We start from the raw sequence: 25035 nt of genomic DNA on the forward strand, positions 1-25035 counted from the left end.
CGTACAGTAGTGTGGTTGAGAGATTCTCTCAACCACACACTAAACTAGGAGAAACTATATTCTAGCTTATTCCTATTATGTAGGAACAAACTCCTCAATTAGGAAATTACAACCATAGACAAGTAGGAATTAATTATTTCCAACTCCCCCCCTTAATGACTACTTGTCATGATAGTCAAATCCACCATCATCACACGAATTGCATGTACAAAACCTCCAAAAACACAGTTTTCCGTCTTCGGACAGATCCACAATCTGCAAATTTGACGTTTCCAATACAGCCGAAGAATTGATCTGATCAAAATTGATCCGATCCGCCTCTCCCGGATAGATCTGCAACTTCTCCGATCCTGCACCCCTTGCAGACCGTCAAACGAAGTTGAGGCTTCCCGCAGATCCCCTCGAAGGTGAATTGGCGCGATCCTTAACTAAAAAACCCGCACCTATTGGCGCGACTAATGGCCTAACATACGCGCCAGTTGGCCTTCCTGGCATTGCTGTTAGCGCGAAAAACGCCAATCCCCTTCTACTCAGAGCAAATCATCTGAGTCTGAGCCAGGTGTTACTGCAGTCCACCTGCTCCTACGAGCACAAAGCTCCTGTGTACACACAGCCACAAAGGCACCTCAAGCCACATAGGCGATTCAGCGACAAAGGCACTTCAGTCACAAAGACTATATAGATGGTTTCTGGCTCACCACCAACCATTCAGCCACAAAGGCAAGCTACCACCACTGGGCAAGTCCGATTTACCACCACCGGGCAAATCCGCCAACTTCAATATGCCACCACCGGGCAAAACACTGATCTGCTTCCACCCAGCAGAAATCTCCACGTGCCACCACCGGGCAACTCCTGTAGCCACTAAGGCTCTATAGATGGTTTCTGGTTCGCCACCAACCGTCACATTATAGTGACAAAAGATGGTTTCAGGCTGACCACAAACCATTACAAAGTGGTTTTGAGATCACCACGAACTTTCAAATGCCTTTACAAGGCTTACATTCAACATTTGGAGTTTCTAGTACATACAATGACTATTACAATAATATGCTAGGGAGTCTATTCCACAAACCACACTAAAACAAAAAATCTACTTTGTTGTCCACCATAACTGTTGTTGCTGCTCCTTTATCCCAAGTTCACATCTTGGGCATCTTTGTCAAATAAATTCTTGGAACTTCCATGAACCTGTCATTCGTTAGAGTCGCGAATTCTAACAAAATAACTTCATATTGAGGTCCGGAATCTCAATATGTATATCAATTTAAATTCCAAAAAATACTTCACCAAAAAACATTTACCCAAGTATGATCCACATACTGATCCACAGTTTTCAGGCCACACATTGGTCACCAATGTTCCTTTGCTTATTTTATTCTCTCTGCCCGTTCTGTATGCAATCTTTCCTTCCAATAGCCCCTGCATCTTTTCTTCACCAACAAGCCTAACTCGGGCAAATGAACAGAATCAGCATAAACCCCCATCTGTCTGCATATTGGGCACCTAGCGCGTGGATTGGCCGCTTTGACCCCTTCAATTGTTGGTATTGATGCCCCTGTGCACGCACAATTTTTGCAGAAAATATGTCCGCACCCCAATGCAACAGGATCAAACACTATATCCAAACAGATAGGGCATGTGAGGCTAAACTCCAATTTCACAGAATCAGGCAATGTGCATGTAAGAACAGGATCACTGGCAGTAAAGTCGCATGAGCATTCAGGAAAAATATCACTAATATGTCCATGCTCCGAATCTCTTGTGTTGATCTGAAACGCAATCAATTCAATTAACCAAGGTGACTTCAATAACTCTATATGTTTAGCCTGTAACTTTGTCTTGAAATTCCGGCCATTGACTGAGCTATGAACTTTGTCATACTTTTTCAGAATCTTTCGGATCGCAATGGCATTCATGGCCACATAGCTGACTAAATGCCGGCCTTCTCGAATCATTGCTTCATGATCATCAGCAAAGAAGTGTTTAACTCGCCACAGATACCTTTGAAAACCAGACGCAAGATGCAGATGCAACAAACGTCTGGCACGGGAACTGAAGCAACCAACTATAGCAGATACTTCTTTTGTAAGCTCGTAGAAGAAAATTCTATCACAGACTGCACAAGTTTCCGAAGAACATGTGCTGAATGAATCACATGAGTTGGAAATGCCTTTGGCTGTTTCCCCGCAGATCACGTCTTCGTTTTCCGTCGTTTGTGAACTGTAAAGCCCTGCTTCAAAGTCCGATCCCATGCCGTCATGCAAGTATCCATCGCGGCACTTTTTCAGTACCTTTTTCAACCGTTTGTATTCGAGGTGCGAACATTTGTCCAGAAAATGCTCATCCTCTCCGTGTAGATACTCGGCAAATCTCTCCCCAAACTTCATGGTCAAAACCTGAATCAATATGCGCCAATGCAACCCCGTCCAACACGCCAATGCACTCGAGGTCACAAGTATAACCTCAAGGCCGACTAACATCAGTTCTTTAACCTGCTCACATAAGGAACCAAGGCGACCCAAGGCAAGCCCTCCATTAGCTCTAATGACGACAGCAGTGCCAACCTTGATTATAACTCGCTTCGCATTCTTGACAAAAGCACGAGAAGGATCCATGGCTGCCTGCGCCTCCGGCGGCGGCTGCGATTACCATAGGCCAGAACCAAGAAAAAGATAGATGAGAATATGGGTCACTTCATTTTTAATTTGGCCGACTGCGTCCATACGTAACAGGCGTCCAGATCTGACACAGCTTCAGATCACTGGCAGCTCCCTCTAGCGATTCTGATACAGAGGACTCCTCACTCTTTTCTCCAGCGATTCCACGGCTAACAGAGGCTCCAATCGGCCCCGGCAGCCATCAGCATCTCCATGGACAGATTTCCTCCGCGCGGATCTCACACCTTCCACGGCAGTCCGCAGGTCAATTCTCCACCATGGGCTTCACAGATCCACACTCCATGCTGCTGCCGATCTCCGTGCAGCCTCAATCGGTTGGATCTTCACCACGGGCCACGAGCTGGTTACTTGTCTGTCCTCAGTTTTCTACGCAACGATCCGCCAGGATAATATGCCACATACCTTGGGCCTCCCTCTTTTGCCGACCCTTGCAGGCTTGAATCCTGCCGACCATGCCAATCCCTCAGCCGGACAACGATCCACACAATCCCTTAGCAGGTGACTCTTACATGCTACCTCGGTGGCAGTCCTCACCAACATAAACATGCAACCGATTTCTCCCACGATCTCGGCTTCCTCACAACAGAGGACTCCTTGGCGTACACAACAATCTTAGCTACACGAATCGCTCTGTCGTTTCGATCATTAGGGCTCTCGCCAACCATTGCTTTCACATAAGTATCCTTGTGATGTTCATTTGCAAAGACAAAATAATGCCGTGTTAGATCACTGCAAAGCGTGCGAACCCTGTTATATACAGACATGTTCTTATTTTTTACTTCATCGAGTACAACTGAAAGAACAACCACATCATTGATGACTTTGTTCTCCAGGAGATCAATCTGATTGAGTATTACATTGGTGTCAAGAATCAATACAAGAGAGGCTGACTGACTAATGCAGGCAGTCGATAGATCACATGCTTCGCACATAAGAGCTCCACAGTAAATATCATCTCAGAGATAGTGCTCTCTTACCACCTTCATGACGCGGCCATGCTTTGTTTTCCTCACAAAGGACTTGTTCTGCAACATTGTGCCCCGTGACTCTTCCAACAAACATTGTGGAACCCTCAGAAATGGCCGAACAACAAGATTAGCACTTGAAAACCGCCTTTGAAATCAGAAAAATAGGTCTTCTGTGATATTCACTTTTCCACTAATTATAGCGGATGCTCGGTCCCTTCCACAGGCTGCAAAAGGTTTTCCTTCGAACAGTCAACAACTATATGAAAATAATTGAAATATTTGGAGCACCTGGTGGGTTCTCGTACACAGTAATCTGTAGGAAGAGATCGCAGTACAGACTGTGCGAAGTCCTCGCACTGCAAAAACTTGTAAAAAAAAACAGTCTTCTCAGCACTTCTGCGCGCGGTAGTCACATGGAAATCTACACCATATCCGACCTCTCTCAGCCCACTATGCGCAGTGATCATCACACAGGGCCACCACACAGCTATCGCAGCACAATTTTTTGTCGAGCAACTCCGCCCTCGTGGTGATCCGAGCCTCTGCACCTCCTGGTGATCTGGCCTCTGCACCTCCTCTAGGCATCCAACTACTTCCACGCGGCTTCACGAATTGGCACACATCTCCTCCCACTGGCAGACACACCGCGGATTGCGCAGTCAATCCGACCTCTCGACCTCTGCTGCCGATCTGCTGGGCAGTCCAAACATCGACCTGAAGCCACGAGCGACAAGTCCCTCTGCCCGTCTTCGCTGCCACAGCCTTACGGTTCTCTCAAACAGATATATAGATGGACAAACAAACATATACTACACTCTTTACTTTCCCTCAGCCCAGGAGGGGCCAAGCCCTCACAGGCTCTGATACCAAGATAAAATTGCAGTCACTCAAAATATATTCTATTAATTGTTGAATGAGGAAATTACACACATATTTATACAATCAATAGTCTCAAGATAGGAATGCTATCTTAGACGTACAGTAGTGTGGTTGAGAGATTCTCTCAACCACACACTAAACTAGGAGAAACTATATTCTAGCTTATTCCTATTATGTAGGAACAAACTCCTCAATTAGGAAATTACAACCATAGACAAGTAGGAATTAATTATTTCCATATATATATATATATATATATATATATATATATATATATATATATATATATATATATATATATATATATATATATATATATATATATATATATATAAATGAATTATGAAGGAGGTTGAAACAATACTTCTAGCATAAACTTTATTTAACCTAAAATTCAATGTTCATGACCTTATAGTCACCCACATCAGAGACTCACTTAGTGAACCCAAATGGCCCATCACTATAGGTTTGTGGTGCATCGTGACTCATTTTAACTTGTCAATTTTCTCAAATTCAAACTATCTAATTCCATAATACACCTCACTTTTTATATTTGGTGATTATTAAAACTCATAAGTTTAACACTTATTGAAGTATGTAGATAATAATTACATACAATTATGCCTTAACATAACCAATATGCAAATGATGTGAATGAAAGTAATCTTATAGAATCAACAACCCAATTGGCCTAACAGTTGTCAAATATTCAAATGTGTTACAACCAAGTGAACTCTAGTCTCATATAGCAATTTAAAAATTATAAGTGCATAGATTTCATACAAACCCATGCCCAAATTTCCTCTTTTATTTACTACCATCGATCACAACTTTATCATAGATCAAAATTGTTTCACTTGATAGAAATAGTAATTACTCTCATATGAATGCACTATATAGAGAGTTAAGTTAAGTGAAGGAAAGAAAGTTAAGTCTAATATTAGAAGTCAAGTGAGTTAAAGTTAAAAAGTTAATGTCTTGTCAAGAAAAGTTAAGTTAAGGAAAACACAAATTTCAATTTATATTAAAGTGAAGTTATAAAAGTTTAGTTAAAGTGTAAGTTATAGTTTGCATGAGGAAAATAATGTTAGACTTTGCATGATTCCATATTTAGAAAGTGTAGTGCTTATATACTCATGGTTGGGTAATTGTAATGTGAAGTAAGAAAAGAGAATAGCAACAACTTGGTGGATGTATATGAGAGAATAATTGATTAATTGAACTTCTTTATTCAAGCAAAAGCTTGTGTACTTATTTGTGTTATGTTTTCATGTTTATCCCTACCTCTAAATAACAAGTGGTATCAGAGCAAGGTTTAGCAATGTTTTAGAGAACCAAAGGAGTTAAGAAGGTTAGATCTACTTCCACTAAGAACCTTGGCTATTGTGAGTAGCCTACAAATCGAAGTTTGCATCCATTGGTCCATAAGTATAAACTAGAGGTAATTGAGAGTTTGTAAACCCAACTACTAAAATATTAGGGCAAGTAGCCTATAAAGCTACCACTATATCAAGAGGAAGGAGGCACCACCACTGACCAAAGAAGGATTCTCCACTATAAGTTGTGGCCATGAGCCTCCATAAGAATCTACATAAAAGATCTTAGCAATGTTGCTAGTAGTTATTGGGAGGCACCATTAAAGTGAAGATTAAAATGTTTGGTTTTAAATATAATCAAGTGTATGATACATTCATTTCTAGAAGGCTGACAAAATAAGGAAAGAAGATAGAATAAAAAATAAAGATGAAGGTCATGGGTCACAAATAAAGACTGAAGCAAACCAAGAAAATAAATCAAAAGGAAGAGCCAAAGTATTTCAAAGAGCTCATATATGTTCTCACCATAGTCGAGGCATCTAAAGGAAAAGTAGATGAAGTAGAACAATTCAAGGATGAATGGATTAGGATAGACTCATAACACTTGTAAAATTTACTGGTAAAATTTTTAAGTTTTGGGAACTGTCAAAATGAAAACTTTTCTTTGATGTAAACAGTCGATTAAGTATTGGTCTAATAACCCATATTATGAAGTATGTGATGCTTTATTATTGGATGTTATAAAACTTGCATTGGATGAGAAGTCCTTGTGCAAGGTAGAAAAAGCTATATCTTCCTAGGAAGCATGGAAGACCCTGGAAGTAGAATTTGGTATAAAGGAAAGTGAAATAAAGCACCAAATTATGTTATAGTTTGTAGAAGAATCAATATAAATTCAACTACAGGTTTTGTAGTAAATGAGAAAGAATATAGGAGGAAAACAAAGCTACGCAAATTCCACTCAAATGTGGATGATGGGCATAAAGACTATAAAATTGAAAAACCTCATGCAGACATGCAAATGGATGAAGAAGACACAGAAAAGACTGCAAAGTGAGAAGTTGAAGCCTCTATGTGTGAAGTAGAGAAAGAGCATATAGATGCTCAGGAACCCCATTACAACATGGATGGTGAAGATGATGCTGAATTCGATTGTGATGAGACACATGTGGATGGTGATTGCAAAGTGAGTTGTGAATTGGTGAATCCAATAAGAGACCTTGTTGATGATGGTGAAGCTTCCAATAAAGAAGTGAATAACATGTGTGATCTATTTGATATGATTGTAGTTGATGATGACCTCTTTTCATTAGAGTTTGAGGTATTTATTTAAGTTTTAGAATAAAAAACACAGTTTTTCATATGAAGCAATGGTTTGTCGAGGTGAAAGTGCATCTCTTATGAATCTAGAAACAAATGATTAATTTGGTGAATTTGAAATTGTTAATGAGCACATGCATGCTCATATATCTCACCATAGAGTGGATGAAAATTATGTTGATGAAATTTGTGGTCTCTTTTTAGAAACAAGGACTTATTATGGAAATATGGAAAATGCCATGTTTGATGAAGAACTGAAGGTTGAAGCTACCATTATAGCAGTAAGTTATGAAGCAAGAGTTAGAATTGCTCATCAAGCAATGCATGATCTAGCAACAATTGATGATTAAGAAGAGGATAATGTGATTCATGAGTTTTTTATGAGAATATCCACTAACATCATAATAATAGAAGATAGCCTCAATGCAGTTGAAGAGGCAGAGAAGAAAGAAGACGCAGTGAAAGCTCTCACTGCAGAGCATAATGAAGATGTTTTTAACATTGATTTTGAGAGTGCAAGTAAACAAGAAAACAATCCAGTTATAGTTGTAAGTGAAAGAGGAGATGAAGAAAAATATGTGAGAAAGGGAATGTAAGTTTATGAAGATGAGGAAGAAAGCACTGAAAGAACATTTCAATGGTGCGTTCGAGAAGAGATCAAATTATACTATCAAGAAATATGGTAGAAACAAGATCAGGAATATGAAGTGGAAGAGTCATGGCAAACTTCATAGTTTGAAGATGAAGAGTTGTGGTAGTATTCCATGAGTGAATGAATCTTTCACAAGGAAGATATATAAGATAGGATATGAAAGCCTAAATTATTTTTAGAACAGATATAAAATAAGTCAAAGAAAACTTGCAGTAACAACAAGTGAATAAATATGGAGCTTACATCAAGAAAGAACAACTGGGAATGAAGCAGTTTCAAGGGTATAAAATATGGAAGAAATGAAAAAGAAAAAATTGCATTGTAAAAATTTTTTTGAGTCAAATTTTTATTGTGACGCAACATGCATAGTTGAGTCATGATTAAGTTAAGGTTGAGTCATATGGTCATAATTAAGGGGGAGTTTTAGAAATAGTAATTACTCTCATATGCATGCAATGCATGAAGAGTAGAGTTAAGTTAAGGAAATCAATTTGAGTATAATATTAGAAGTCAAGTGACCTAGAGTTAGAAGGTTAATGCTTTGTCTCGAAAAGTTGAGTCAAGAAAAAGAAAATGTTGAGTTAATTTAAAGGAAAGTTAGAAAAGTTTAGTTAAAGCATGAAGTCTTAGTTTGCATGAGGAGTGGAAAGTTAGAGTTTGCATGATTCCATATTTAAAAATTTTGGTGTTTATATGCCTGTGGTTGGGACATTATAATGTGAAGCAAGAAGAGAGAATAGTCGTATATCCATGGATGTATATGAGAGAATAATTAATGAATCAAAATTATTTATCCAAGAAAAAGTTTGTGTATTTATTTGTCTTGTGTTTTCATGCTTGTCTTTTCCTATGACTAGAAAGCACTTATCTCCCTACACTTTTTCATGTAAGAAAATTGTGTCACTAGTTGTGCAATGACCATCCTAATCATGCTAGACATTAACCGATTGCACATTTTCCAAACCCATATAAACTTATGCATTTCCTTGATGGCTTGAGTTTTGACTTGTTTGCAGAGTATACTGCTCCATCAACACTATCAATGAATTCTTTAAATAAATTTCTTCTAAAATTCATGTGGCATGTTGCTCCTGAATCATGAAACTAAGTATATTTCCATGAAGCAAGTGAAACATTAAATAATTCTTTGGTTACTCGAATATTGCAATGTACTGATGAGCCACATCATTGAGTAATTATAGGGGCCTTAATTCACCTCCTAACTAGTCAAAGAAACTCTTTTCACAATTTATTGCATGTTTTGATTATATTTTGTTTAATGAGATGAGTTAAAGTGGGATATTATGCGTCGAAGACTAATATGCATTGAATGTAGGTTTGGAAGAGAAAATCAAGGAATTTTGCCAAGAATAAGGTTTCAAACTCGAATGGGAAAAGGGAGAGAGATTTTAGGAGGTAAATCCTCCTCATTTGATCCTCCCCCATTCGCATATTCCTCCATTAATCACACCAGCTCGGAGTAAAATCATCCAAGTCATGAAGATAAAAGGCTAGTGAGCAAGTGATAGACAAAGAGTTAGTTCATCTCGAGTTTGGGAGCTGACACTCCCTAGACTTAAGGAAGTTGTTGGCGAGTTTAATTGTATAAGTAGAGAGGCCTAGAGCCTCATAAGGATTCAAATTTTTGTTGTAAAAACGCTACTTATTTTTTAGCTCCAGACTTGTGGAAGACATTGATGAAATTTTTTGTTTTGATAATGAAAATGAGATTTTTCTTGATCCAGCACTGAGTTAACTTAGAGGGCTGAATCTCTTAGGTTAGGGCCAAAACCTAGCAGCAAAGGCTCCTCTTCTTGTACCTATGTGCTTGGCTTAGTTTCATAGACACATGGTTAAATTGTCTTTAGAAGTATTTGATTGCAAGTACTGTGGATTTGATTAGTTGTTTATTAGTTTGTTTCCATTTGTGTTTTACTTGAGTAGCAAGTTAGAAGGGATAAAAGGAGCACCGTAAAGCTCTCAGTAGGTGTCCTGGACTCACCTCTTCCCTCAGGGATCATTATTTGAGGAAAATACTATTATGCAGCCCCAAAAAGACAAATTTTCATTTTCTCATAAGATTTAGAGTTTACTGTACTTGAACCAGAATTTGAACATTTTTTCAAGTGTAGGATTTAATTTCCATCTCTTCCATCTTTAGTGTTACAATAGATCTCATCCATGATTCCATTTTATTCAGCAATTTCCCTCATGCATGCAGTAGACATCTAGTTCATTAAATTTTTCTTTTCTAGCTTGTTAGAATTCATCTTGTTTACATGACTTTTTGGCAATTATAAATGTTTGATGCAAAGCAGGTGCTTCAGAAATCTAAAGAGATCTCATAACAAGAAACAACATTCCAACTTCATCCATCCATAATCATTCCTTTATTTCACCAATATCTTCACCAATCTCATCATTTTACACAGAAATTCCTCCAAGCATGTTGAGTGAATCCAACCATCTCCTAACCTTGGTTTTAAGTTCTAAGTGATCCTAGGCATTATATCAGTCCATTCCACCCATACACCACCTTCCCTAATCCTTCCATCACCTCCAACAACCATAATTTTTATTTTGGCTGTATCCTGTAGAAATACAAGGAATCTTGTAGGTTTCCAGTACATCTTGTAGGTTTTCCTGTAATGGCCTGTTTTGAGGTTGAATTGAGGGAAAGCCTTTAGGAAGCCAGACCAAGTTACGCAAGGGTCTCCCAAACCTTCCAGCCATCTCCTAAACCTCCCCACCATCCACCAGCATCACTAAGCCACCTGCCACATCACCAAAAGAGATTACGGTTTACACTTGATTTTATAGAAAAAAGAAAAAAAGAACAAAACAGATTTATTTCAGTCCTTTACATGCACAGTAGCAATTTTTGATGTCTTGAATTTCCATGCTTTAAATAGTAGCATTTCATAAATGTTGGCTTGGCATTCTTGTAAATTATAGTTTCTCAATGGTTAGTTAGAGAATGTTGTGTTTTTAGCATAGCATTTTAGTCATTTTCCTTATTTGTAGTAGACAAGATTTCTCATAGAGTATATTTCTCTTTCTTTCATAAGAAATCAAGCTTCTTCTGAATCCATAGAAGTCTAGATTGAAAACCCTAGTGGTCTCTCGCTAGCTGAACAATGACGAAAGGCAGAACCATCACTTTTACTTGTGTATACAACACTGTCACCTCCAAGTTTGTACGAACCCCGAGTTGATAAAGTAAAGCTGGTAGCTCTAGGAGTTGTAGCATTCTTGCTGCAATATTGGTGCTCATCACTTTTTGGCGTCGTTGTCGAGGAGGTGTATGTGTAATATGTGATTACTGCTTTCTTTCTTCTATTTCTTGTTTCTAATATTCTGCTCTTAGTTTCATTTCTACAAAAGTAATTTAGTTTTCTTCCTTTTATATTCTACATTCTTTGCTTTCCTTTCCATTCTGCAAGTAAGATTTCAATCAACTAGTTAATTTTTCATTCAGTCTGAAATTTGAATTCTGCAATTACTTTCAAAGTTTGAAAAAAGCACAAAACCAAACAAAAACATTTATTTTCATGCCTCATAGGAATACAAATAACTTAGGGAAATTTTTTCCAAATACCCCCGATGCTTCAAACAACCAACCTTCCCTCTTCTTTGGGTTGTGAACTAGAGGAACCCTTAGGTGAGAAACTAGACATATTTGAAGAACCTACTAGGGATGAAGAATAAGGATAACCCATTCCTACTGAACCTATGGCTGAAAACAGAAATGACAGAGGAAATAGAGAAAGAGTTGACGGTGACTTCGCCATCAGGGAAAGTAATGGGGATACTAAGATGAAAAATATAAGCCCCTCTGAACTTCCTCATTTCCATGGCCTGATCACAAAACACCCAAATGCTTTCTTATTTGAGTTTTTTTCATATGCCAAACATATGAGTATACAAATGATGAGCAGAAGTTGAAACTTTTGCCATCCACTCTCAAGCATGCAACTTTTCACTGGTTCATGGGTTTACCTAGAGATATCATCACAATTTGGGCTCAGATGAAACAAGCCTTCAACAACAAGTATCGGGACTATTGTAGGTCTAAAGACAGTAAAGAGGAAATTTTTAGGATGACCTTAGGGAATGATGAAAGATTCAAACTTAAATACAAAAGGGCTAGGTGCACACTTGACCCTGAGTCACTGAAGTTGTTCCTACTTAGAGGAGTAAGGGGATACCTTCTGGATACCCTACGTGTGCTAGCACAAGGGGATATCTACCAGTTACCATATGAGGATATCAAGACTATCTTTAGAAACCATTCTAGGGTAGCCAAGAAAAAGGGTAGGGGTAGTCAACCTATGGTCGGTCCATCCTCTTCCAATTCATCCATCAGGGGTAAAATTGGAAATATGCTAGAGGATTTCAAAAGTGAGATGTTGCAAACCCTTGCCCTATAGATGGACACTATGCACATTAAGAGAAAGAAAGAGGAAGGAGATAGAGCCTTGGCCCTTTTTTGTCCTAGATGCACCAAGAGGCACCCTAGGAACAAATGTCAGTTAAATTCTATTGAGATTTGCTCAATCTGTGAAGAAAACCACTCCATGGACAAGTGCCCCTCTTTACCTAGACTCAAATTTGTATATCAAGGAGCTGAAGGGGCACTAAGCAACTCTGCTACATAAACCAAAGGAGACCTCATGGGCCTATGCCATACCAGCAGGGCATGCAAGGGTCATCCCATGCATATTACAACCCCAACCAGAACACATCCATACCTCCTTGCGGTGCCCATGCTCATCCTTCATAGTCTACACCTCCTCCTTGGTCCTTTGTACCTCAGTATCATTCGCAACTAGCTAACTAGTCATTTCAACCATATGCTTTGCCACAACCTCAGTGGAATGCACCATCCCAATGGTGGAGGCCCCAATACAACAATGTTCCAGCTTTATTGCCTTCACCACCCACCCAACCACAGCTTTTACATTCTTCTCCACCTAAAAAACCCTAGATGCATGCCCAACCAAATATGAGCATGAACAGTAGACAAGAACAACAAGTATACAGTGGAGAGACATCATATCTAGCTTATGCTGTGGAGATTCTGAAAATCAACCTGAGATCTGGGAGATTACTCCAGGAAAACCAACCTCTACCTCCACCTAGGGAGGTTTAGGATGAAAGAGAGGAAAGTGTGCTTAAATTAAATCCACCACCCTTTCTTGAGAAATTAACCCAACCACTCCAGCCTACCCCAGAAGAGACCAAACTTCTAGGAGAATTGAAAAACCTATGTGTCAAAATTCCTCTTCCTTAAGATATTAAGTATGTACCTATTTACAACAATTTAATTAAGGAAAAGTGCATCAAGTGTCCATGGAGGCGAAGAAGAGATGCCCCTTAATGTCATTGGACAACTATCCCACTTTAGGCTGGGGTAGGTAATCTGTCCAAAATATTTGGACACTAGAAGCCCTGTAGTGGATGTGCACATCAATGGCATCATTGTCCCATACACTTTGATCAATATTGGGACTTCCATTAATGTGATGACCAAGGACACTATGCTCAATCTCAACCTCCAAGATTCATTGAGGAAGACCACAATAGTTCTGCAACTTGTAAACCAATCCATAGTGACCCTTGAGGGGATTGTGGAGGATGTGATGGTCTCCATTGATTCTTGGGAATACCCTGCAGATTTCTTGGTTCTCCAGCCTAAGGCTAAGCTTAGTGGCTACCCTCTAGTCCATGGGAGGCCCTGGTTAGCCACTGCCAATGCTTACATTAGATGCAGAGCCAGAAATATGACCATCAAGAATAGGCATATGTCTAAGCAATTAGTCTTATACCTCTTGCTCAGCCATCTCTAGAACATGACTTATTTTTATGGCTGGAAGAGGAGGAGGAAGATGAAGTTTGTTTCACCCAGCTCTATAATCTAGAAACAACCATGGGAGGGGGACAATAGGATGAAGATGATTTGATCGAATAGATACTCCAAATCCCAACTCCTAGTACATTGTCCTTAGAAAAAGTAGAAAGGAAACCCAAAACAACCATCAAATTGATCTATGCATAGCTGATTCCAACCCCATCCCTGTCAAAACCATAGAATTTGGGCCTGAGATAACTTTGAAAATCAATCCATCTCTTTCTGTTCCCCAAGAAGAAAAGGTGTGCAACATGCTAAAGGAACATCTGCATGCCTCTTCTTGGAGTTACCAAAAAATGAAGGGAGTACACTCCTCAGTGTGTACTCGCCATATATATATATCAAGGAAGGTTGCAAGCCATTCTGGCAACTCCAAAGGAGGATGAATCTAGCTCTTAAAGATATAGTCAAAGAACTGGAAAAATTGCTAGATGCAGGATCCATTTACCCTATCTCAGATAGTGAGTGGGTCTCTCCTTTGGTGTTGGTTCCAAAGAAAAATGGTAAGTGGAGGATTTTTGTTGATTACAGGGATTTAAACAAAGACATAAAGAAGGACCATTTCCCTCTACCTTTCCTCGACCAAGTGCTAGATGGCTTGGAAGGGAAAAAAAAAATCTCTTTCCTAGATGGATTCACCAGGTACAATCAAATCCAAATTAGCTCAGAATTCTAGGATAAAACCACCTTCACTTATCCTTAGGGTACTTTCACCTATAGGGTCGTTCCTTTTGGACTATGTAATGCTCCTATCGCTTTTCATGGAGAAGTCCTAAGTATATTTGCTGAGTTAGTAGATGATGCGGTAGAAATCTATATGGATGATTTCACACCTTATGGAGGTGATCTCGAGGAGGCTCTATCCAACTTAGGTAAGGTTCTACACAAATACATTGAAACGCACCTGTCTCTCGGTCCTGAGTAGTGTGAATTGTTGATGACTGCAGGGACCATGCTAGTTCATTCAATATCTCAGCAAGGACTATAGGTGGACCCAAACCAAATAGCTATCATCCAAAGGTTCCCACCTCCACAAAAGCAGAGAGATGTCAGAAGTTTCCTAGGGTTAGCTGGATACTACCGAAGGTTTATAAAAGACTTTAGCAAGTTGGCTTCTCCTTTATTTGGGTTATTGGCAAAAGACTCCGAGTTTGTATGGTCAAAAAGTTGTCAAGAGGTCCTGGACACCCTAAAGGACAAGTTAACCACTGCACTAATTATTTAAGGCCCAAATTTGGCCCTTCCCTTTCATATTCATGTTGATGCCTCACACAAAGCCATACGAGTATCCCTAGGCTAGACAGATGATAAATTTCCTTATGCCATTTACTTTATGAGTAAGAATCTGTCAAAGGCCGAATTGAACTACATAGTGACCGAAAAGGAGCTCCTAGATGTTGTGCATTCATTAAACAAATTTACACATTATATTACAGGATATCAAACATTTGTGCATACTAGACATGATACAATAAAATATTTAATGAATAAACCTAATGTGAATGCCTGGATTATTTGATGGTTACTTTTATTATAGCAGTTCGATCTAACTCTTGTTGATAAGCCTAGTAAGGAAAATGTTGTTGTAGATTTTTTGTCCAGATTAACTTATCCTGCAAGTGAAGAGCGAATGGTTGATGATTAGCTTCCAGATGAGCACTTATTCACCATTTTAGTTCTCTCTCCATGGTTTGCTGACATATCAAACTATTTGGTATCTGCACAGTTCCCACCAAATATTTCCTCCAAAGAGAAAACTAAGATTGTGAGGAAGAGCACCACCTTCATCTGGATTGAGGGAAACCTCTTCAAACTTGGCCTAGATAAAATTTTGAGAAGATGTGTCATGGAGGAGGAACTCTTTGACATCCTTCTGACCTGTCATGATGGGCCTTTTGGAGGTCACTTTGCAGCAAAGAGGACATCATTTAAAGTGTTACAAGCTGGGTATTATTGGCAACTCTTCATCAAGATGTGAAAAGATATACTAGTCAGTGTGATCAGTTGCAAAGGATGAGAAAGCCTACTCCAAGAGATGAAATGCCTCTACAAACTCAAGTGACTTTTGAGCCATTTGACAAGTGGGGAATGGACTTCATTCGACCTATTGACCCTCCTTCCAAGAAAAATCAATATATCATTGTGTGCACTGACTATCTAACTAAGTGGGCTGAAACCAAGGCAATTAAGGTAGCAGCAATGGAGAAGGTGGCTATGTTCTTAAGGGAGAATGTATTTTAAAAATTTGAGTACCTTAGAGAACTAGTCACTGATCAAGGCAGCAAGTTTACCTCCAACATGATTGAAGACTTGCTCAGTCAGCACAAGATAAAGCATAAGACCTCCACTCCATATCACCCACAAGCTAATGGGAAAGTGGAGGTAACCAACAGAGCACTGGAGGACATATTGACTAAAGTGGTTAGCAGTAGCAGGAAAGATTGGAAAGATAGACTAGTTGTGGCTACCTGGGCCTATAATACCACCTGGAAAACCACCACTGGATAAACACCCTATGAACTGGTCTATGGGAAAAAGGCCCTATTGTCCATTGAATTTGAGTATAACACATTGAGGATGATAGCCCAACTAGATCTAGATCTTAGCAGTGCACAAATAGAGAGGTTGCTCAAGTTGAATGGTTTAGATGAGTTCAAAATGCAGGCCCTCCTACACACAGAGGTAGCTCAACTTAAGAGGAAGATCTAGCATGATAAGAACATCAAGGATAAGAAATTTCAAGAAGGTGATTGGGCTTTGTTATATGATTCCAGATATAAAGACTTTAAGGGAAAGTTAAGGATAAGATGTTTAGGGCTTTAGGTTATAAAGAGATGTCATGGTAATGGTTGAGTGCATATCAGAACCATAGATGCAAAGGTCATTGCTTTACCTATTAATGGGCATAAACTGAAATTTTACAAGAGGCCATTCTCAAAGCAAGAGATCATTGATGGTATCAATAAAACAATGATGGTGGTGGAGCAAGTTTCAGCTCCTGCCTCATGAAGTCATTGAGAAAAGAAAAAATAAAAATAAGGACTCAGGTGAAAACCTTCATGAGGGGCCTGAGTCCCACTATTGGGCTGAAAACCTCTTAGGGTAGCCCAATGGTGTCAAAAAAAATAAAAATAAAAATATCTATGCATGAAAACCTCTCTTGAGGTTCCTAGGGCAAGAAGCTAGAATGAAAACCTCTTGGATGCAGGCTAGTTGTTTTCAAAAAAATGAAAAAGAGAAAAGAAAAATATCATGAAAATTGTTTGCAGGTCAGCAGGAGGATGATGAAAGAGCAAAGGAGAATTAAAAGGGACCTATTCCACTCACATTTTTATTTTTCCATCTATTATATTTCACGATTCCACCTTTCCTTTCATTTATTCACTCATCTGCCTCAGTTTGCAAGGGTACTGTGTTTTCTATAGGATTCCATGTAAACCTACAAGATCTATTGAAAACCTACAGGATGATCTTGTAGGAATTGGAGTGGCTTCGAAATCCTAAAATGAGTAACCCAAGGGAAAGGAAATGACATGCCCATGTCAAAAAATAAAAAACCCTACATCATAACTTCATTACCATACCTCTCTCCACCATGATCACCCCTGCATCCATCATAAAAAAAAAAATCAGTTTTCAAAAAAATTTCACAGTATTCAAAATGAAACGGGGAGCATAAGGGAACAACCCGTGAGTATACTTCTATTTATTCAAACTCCTAGACCTCCTGCGTATCCATGTCATCATCCTCAAAGTCCCAGCAGAAGAAATGATTAAAAATTCTGAGGGAGAAGTAGCTACAGGATATCCTGTAGGAACTCGTGTAGTAGCCTATCCCACAAGATAAAAATCATGAGTAGCAGCAAGCTTCTATCATGAAGATCCAAGGGCAAAAGAAGCTCCAGAGAAGCAACAACACCATCATCTTCAACACCAGGTACCTTCACATCAAGGGAATCATCAGAGGGCAATAAAAAAGAAGGAAAAATAGCATGCAAACAACATACAGAAAGCACCTCATGTCTTCAACAAACTGCAGTAAGGTATTAGCACCATAGGTAAGTATCTCGCTTCACTCTCTCATTTGAATTATGTATCAAAATTTTTAAAGGTTGTGAGCGAGTTGTTTCATAAGTGAAAGGTGGCCAGTTAACTTGGCCACCTTCATTCAGTCGACAAAGACAAAACAATTGGTCCTCCCACATGTGGCATTAGTGAAGTTAAAAAAAAGAGGAGGATGAAGGAAGTTAAGGCTACGGATGCTTGAAGTGTGAGTTGATTACGAGGAGGGGGGAATGATGAGGTGGTAGTGGGGACCAATGCTCCAAAAATAGAAAAAAATCATACCTCAGCTGCCAGCACACCACCTCACTCAACTCAACCATAAGAGGAAATAATCATTAATCCCCATGCACCCATGCATTCATCTCCTCGAGGATCACTCAAGAAAAATCGCTCTTGTACCCAAGCAACCTATAGAAAAGAAAAATTCCATCTTTCTCCTGCGCAGAACTTTATATAGGATCATGTTTGGTAAAATTGACTCAGATTTGAGTCAAGGTTGAACTCGTTAAATAGTAGTGGCTTTGGGAACATGGTATACTGTACCCATTGTATTATAGTGCGTGGTATTGCATGTATTGGAGCCTATAAAAGGCTGGAATGACTTCATTGTAATGTAGGTTTGGAGGTGAGTGGTGAAGGCTCACTTGGCTAGATTGGCGAAGGTTTTGGCCAATGCTAATGAGATCTCATTGGGTTGGGTTTTTCACCAGATTTGCGGTTTTCCTGGATAAATATTATGTGTATAATATTTATGTGTATTTTTTATGGTTAATTTATTATTCCTTTGTAAATCTCAGTAAATCTCATAATAATTTATCTCTCTGCTGTAAATTTCTTAATAGCTGGTATCAAAGCTAAGTTGGCTTCAGAAGGACACCTTTTGTTGCCAAGGGTCCATAAATCTCTTAACAACTAGTATTAGAGCTAAGATGGTTTCAGAAGGATGATTTTTGTTGCTAAGGGTTTGTATTGGCCTTGCAGATAGAGAGATAATTGATTTTTCTTGTAGATTTGGATCAAAATCCATAGATTGTGAAGCAAATATGCACACTAGTGGGTCATGAGAGATTCAGTGGATGAGGAGGATATATGCATGTGGATTAATTAATTGATGAACCATGCACTTTAAAAGAATGCCTAGCTAACTCGTGGTTACAGTAGCTACTGACCCATGTAATTTGTTAGATGGGTTATTTTTATATTGACATTAATGTCATATGTAGAATGACAACAACAAGGGTAAACAATAAAGAATATTAATGGAGTGAAATTTTTAGTTTGCATGTGAATGGACATACTGCTCTAAGACCTAGAAGGCATGCGTACCTGTGGGTAACTACCAGTAAAGTATGGGTTAGACCTAGGTAATAGGGGGATGTGAGGTTAACAAATCATGAGTAAAAAATTTGAAGGGGGTAAGGTCTAGAGTGAGCAGGATTGTCTCACTTAGTGTTAGAAAATTATATATTACGGAGCAATGGAACACATAAAATATTGCAGAAATATAAAACACAGAAAATGCATAAAACAAGAGACACAAATTTATGTGGTTCACCCAGTTTGGGTTACGTCCACGGAGAAATAGCCAGTCCTTCTTTTATTATATTATCTAGCAAAGTGAAGAGATACAACCTACAACAGATCCACTGTAACACCCTCTTCGCTCTCAATCCCCTCTCTCTTTCTCACTCACAATCAAATATACATAGACACAATACAATTCCCTCATATATAGTAAGGGGTTTCCTTCTAGGGCAAAACGCCCTAAATTAAACATAACTTCTACCATTAGATCATCTACCTTATGAATGGCCCAGATTGACTAGAAATTACTAGACTTTTACAAGGCAATTTTACATCTACTTTTAGCTTCAGGGGCGCTGCCCTCGAACCCCCACCGAGGGACCGCTCGCCCCCAGACCCCCCAGTTGGGGGGGATTTACCCCCCCGTACCCCCACGGGGGGGACAAGTCCCCCCCACATGGAGGGTGTATAGTCTTCCTGGGGTATACATTCAGCTGAAACCTTTGAATACAGAAGATAATCAGGCTCCACACCCAACAATCTCCCACTTGGAGACTGATTATAGCAACTCCACCGCTACTTTATTTGCTAGACAATGACTCCACTTCGGACTTGGTTGTTTCTCATCTTCTTCATCATATTTGAGGACCAATTGAAATTGAGAAAATTCTTAGTTTCTCCTTGGTTACAACTTTTGTTAACATATCTGCAGGATTCTGGCTAGTGTGTATCTTTTCCAGCTTCAATTGTCCATCTTCCAGTGCTGGCCATATGAAATGGTACTTGAGTTGTATATTCTCAGTCCTAGAATGAAATGCAAAGTTCTTTGTAAGATGTATGGCACTCTAGTTGTCACTGTATAACCTGCCCAACTCCTGCTTCTTACCCAATTCATCTAGAAACCTTTGTAACCAAATCATTTCTTTACTAGCCTCTGTAGCAGAAACATACTCTGCTTCTATTGTTGAAAGTGCAATAACACTTTGGATTTTTGAAACCCAATTTTTACAGGGAAAAGTGTCTAGACAGAACTGCTTATCCCACTAAGGTGTGGTAGCTACCTTAGAAACAAAAAAAGTAAAGCTACTTTCGTTTTTCCTTTATGAAATATAGATGAGAGAAGAACAAAGAAGACCAACCTCTGTCTCGCACTAATCTCCTAGTGCGATTCCTCTCTCTCTTGATAGTCTTTCGCTACTTTCTCCCTTGTACGCCCAGCTTCACAAAGTACTTGTAAGATCACAGTAGCATAGCACTATACACGAACATGGATCTATAATCATAAACAATCTAGGATTAGATGTAAATTGACCATACAAATGCATAAAACATAAATGACACAAGAGTATGGAGGAAAACTTGAATAGCTTTTATTGATAAACAAGAAAGAGCCAAGGGAGTTACAACCAGTTGTTCTGACCCAGCATCATCCTCTCAGCAAGGAAGCCCCTCTTCACCTCATACAAAGCTTAGATCACCCAACAATCTGATGTTGTCTCAAGAAACCAACAACAATTCCTTACAATATGCAAAATTCCAGCCTCTGGAACTCTGGGATGAGGGATCCATATATAGATATCTGTAAGGGAGATGAGTCAGCTTGTGATTTGATTAGTGTCTCCCCTCTGATAGTTCTTGCTTCCACTTGGATATTGATGATCTCTTACTCATCCTTGGTTGAATTCAGAGAGGCAAGTGTCACAGGAGAAGTTTTTGGAAGATTCCATGCCTCTCCACCTCGTCGAATGACACTGCCATTTGTCACTTCTCGCCCATCGCACCCCATAGAAGCGCTTTTTGAAATGCAACGCACCCACATAGTGTATTTAGGTGAGATGCAATGCACTTTGCCTATGGAGCAGCTAAAATGATCCTGTTTTGACCAGTTCTGAGCAGTTTTTCATGGAGAACTTCTGGGAGAAGCTGTAATCAGTTGACCATGTTCCTTTAGGGGTTCGAACAACACTTTTAGGGACTTAGGAGCCCTTTGTTTATGGACATTTCATGCTTGGGGTTGTAGTGCCCAAAAATGTCTATAACAGTTGCCCCCTAAAGCATGAGGTCATTAATCTTTTGATGTCGGGTGAAATGCTTTATTATGAGGATCCGAAGTTCTTTCAAGCTGGGAGGAGACCTGTAATAAGATACAACACAATACATTATCTTCATAATATTTTCATGATCTAGCTAAGGCGGGCATTCCCATGCTCAGCTTTATAAATTCATTTTCATGTACATAGGACAGAAAATTGTCTGAGTGTAGACTGATGATTCTGGTAGAGTCATCATCCCTTTGATTGGATGATTATTTGTACATCAATGATGTACATTTGATGTCTTTATTTCCCTGAATATATATCGCAGCCCGGATGGATGAAACTAGATCTGAGGTCTTCAATCTCGTTCGATCTTCACTCGAAGTACAATTCTATCCATGTGAGAGATGTTCTGGAGTTGAACATGGAAAGACATCGCCTGATTACCAACCAATGATGTAAGTTGTTAACAGGCGCGAGAGGAATCACTGATAATGATAATGACCCTCAAGGTACTGTAGTACAATTTGCGTGGTGTGAATAAAGGGCTTGTCGTTGAACACCGCGCAAAATCTTTCGGTCGAAGGCCATTGACGTAAACCTGTCGCCGGAAGTGGGAAACTTGCCATTGAGGCATGCAAGCTTCAAAGTACTGAACGGGGTGTTCCTAGATCGACTTCTTGGATAATAAGCTGATGTCGACAAGAAGCGATCCATCACAGGAGGGCCTTAATGAATCCCACATCAATGACATGGAACGGAGCAAATGATTTTAATGGAGGTGAAAACGATCTGATGACATAAGGTTCAGGGTGGCGGTCATGAAAGAATGGAGTGTAAATGTATTGTAGCGGGTGAGACACAGGTGAATTCTCTGAATGAATTCTCTTGAACATATCAGCAACACTGACTTGATGGATTGGTAGCATTAACCCCAAATGTGGATGGTGTGATGGGACCATGGTGATGTGACCGGTGAATGAAACAACCCAACCCGACTTGGATGCAGAGTGAAACTGTCATGTTCAAGAGCGACTTGCTACCAACAAAGTTTCTTCAAGTTTTCTTCCCAGTTTTCCCCAGTCATTGCTGACCAGTACCTCTTTATTTTTTTCAAGCTTGAGGAGGATAAGATATGCTTGTTCTATAATTTTCCCTTTGGGCAAACCCATCGCTATGTTTTAACGAACCTAGCGATAGTGAAACTCGTTGTTGTCTACTATGGACAAGTTTGTCGCTATTAAGTTTTAACGAGTTTAACGACAAAGATAACTTGGTCCTTTTCAATTTTGGAGAGTCTAAAAAGGAACGTAAAGGAAACTCCAAAATTCATTTTTCGTCATCTAATCCCTTAAGTCCGAAAAAGTATAAAACAATACAGAAGGGATGAATTTTCGATATTTTTAACGAGCTGAACAAAAGAAGTGCTCGATATTTTTGTGTAATAATCTCTCAGATCCAAAAATATTAAAATTTAGAGGGATAGCACTTCTGGTCCCTTTAACGAGCTGGAGAGGCCAATGGCTCGGCAATCTTTTCATATTTTACGAGTCAGTTGAAAAGAGATTAAAGGAGACTCGTCTTTTGAGGAACGAATGATAAAAATTGGGTAGAAGCTGATTCCAGGTAAGGTTTGGAATTTTCCAATCACGGCAGTGTTACAAGGATGGCTAGTGAGATCACTCTTCGCAGCTGTTCCTCAAAATGGGTAAACAATCAAATGGAGGTGAATGATCAACCAATACAGAATGGAGGTGATGATGAGAACACGACCAAGGCTTTAAAGGCTGAAGTACTACATTAACGATGGTTATTTACTGGGAAATAGTTCATTTTTTAATGAGCTTAAACGTGGGGGGAAACATTTGCTCATGGCTTATGTTTATTTTTTAACGAGCTTGAACTATGTGCTAAAACTACTCGATGCAACGGTCATTTCTTGACTTTACCATAGATAGCTTTGTTCTTTCAAAGATTGTACTGCATTCTCAATTGCTTCATCAAACTAGTTAGAAATGAACAATACATGTTTGAAAAATGAGTTAGAACACTAATATTTTACTCAAATTACGTAAAAAGTAATGTAAAAGTGCTTTTACCTCTCATTTTACCATTTCATTTGAACTTTGGTTTGTTGGAGCTTTGGAGGTGCTTTTCCCCCTTGATTTTCATCAGCTAATTATGGGAGATTCTGTGGACGATTCTCGGCGCCGTCTGGACCAAGTAGGAGCTAAACTTGTGCTCTTTCATTTCATGCTTTCCATTTTGCATGCTGAGCTTGATTCCTGGTTTTTCTAAGCCTCTGGGGTTTGAAAAACTCGCCCTGGCTTCAGCGCACCCCTTGTGTATCGAAAGGTGCGTTGGATGTTGGCCTGTCTATTGGCCATCTGACATGCAATGCACTCAAAGCACTACTGTAGGTGCGATGGGTGCAAGGAAGGAATTTTATGCACATTTTTTGATGGAAATTTTTCCTGTTTCTTACCCAAATCAGGATCTAACTCTTCTCTTGTTTGTTTTTCAGAGATTTTCGGAGCAAGATGACTATTACATGGCGAGAATGTGAGCATGAAGAAGAGGACATGCTTGCTTTACATGATCCGATTACAGTAAACGCACTGCGGAACTATGGCTTGCTGAAGTTTTTTCGCATTTCTAGCATGAGACAACAAATCAACTTGCTGCAGTATTTGCTTGATGCTTGGGATCCTACCAACCAGGTGTTCCAGATTAGGGGCAAATCCATCCCCTTGACTATAGTGGACATCTATTTCTTGACTAGCTTGTTGAGGCGGGGTGCCCCCATCTCTTTATCAGGTTCGGCTCGAGGAGGTGAATCTGTGAGAGATTATGTTCGTCGGTATTGCAGAGGGGGATCTCAGCCGAGTAAAGACGGCAAGATCATCATCCGTGATGTCACTGACAGGTCCCTCAAGACTATTCTATTTACTTTTCGTAGGATGGCTGGTGGTGTGGCTCTTCATGTAGCCAACCGATCTTATATGCAATATGCCTTGGAATGTCTCCAACCGAAGGTGTTCAACTGGTGCGACGCAGTACTTCTTGTGATGAAAGAACAATTGACCAAGGTGAAGAGTGGGAGGTTGAAGAACTTTGGTTATGGTTCTATCTTGACCGCCTTTGCCTTGGAAAAGATACCACTGATGCAGCCGCAGTATATTGCACTCGATTTACCTTCACCGACTGAACCACGTATGCAGAGATGGGTCGACCATATGTCTAGGCATGTTGGTCAGTCTCATATTTCCTTCTCTGATACCTTCTTCGAGTGGTTTGATCGTCAGGAGATGGTTTATTCCGAGTATCCATATGCCGGTATGGACTTCCAGGGTGATCCAGATTTAGTACTGTCGGCTGGCAAACAGTGGGGCACCATTGGTAAATTCTTTGACCATATCCCTATTTATCGTTTTCCTTTTATAATGTCCTTGTGCTTTATTCTATCAAGACTTAATCAAACTCATGTGTTCATGCAGATGTTGGTCCCGTTCGGCCAGTAGTATGCCTGAGAGTGCCAGCTGCAGCCCCAGCAGGAGAGGCTGTTGGAAGGGCTATCCTTCGCGACCTCGATGTGGCCGAGACTCTCACAGCATTACAGGAACAAGTTGAGGGCCTCACTCTTGGTATTCTAGATGTGAGGACTGACGAGCTGCCCTTGAGGT

General features: G+C 39.6%; 1 pseudogene; it reads right to left on the reverse strand.

The window, feature by feature from the left end:
* Positions 1 to 1359: 1359 nt before the first annotated feature.
* Positions 1360 to 2417, reverse strand: LOC149206224 (putative E3 ubiquitin-protein ligase BAH1-like 1 pseudogene; annotated as a pseudogene).
* Between the last annotated feature and the right edge of the window lie 22618 nt (positions 2418 to 25035).

This window comes from Pinus tabuliformis, chromosome 1_2 (genome assembly GCF_031772625.1).
Source record: "Pinus tabuliformis cultivar Carrire ecotype Pingquan chromosome 1_2, CPIR1, whole genome shotgun sequence".
Lineage (NCBI taxonomy): Eukaryota > Viridiplantae > Streptophyta > Pinopsida > Pinales > Pinaceae > Pinus > Pinus tabuliformis.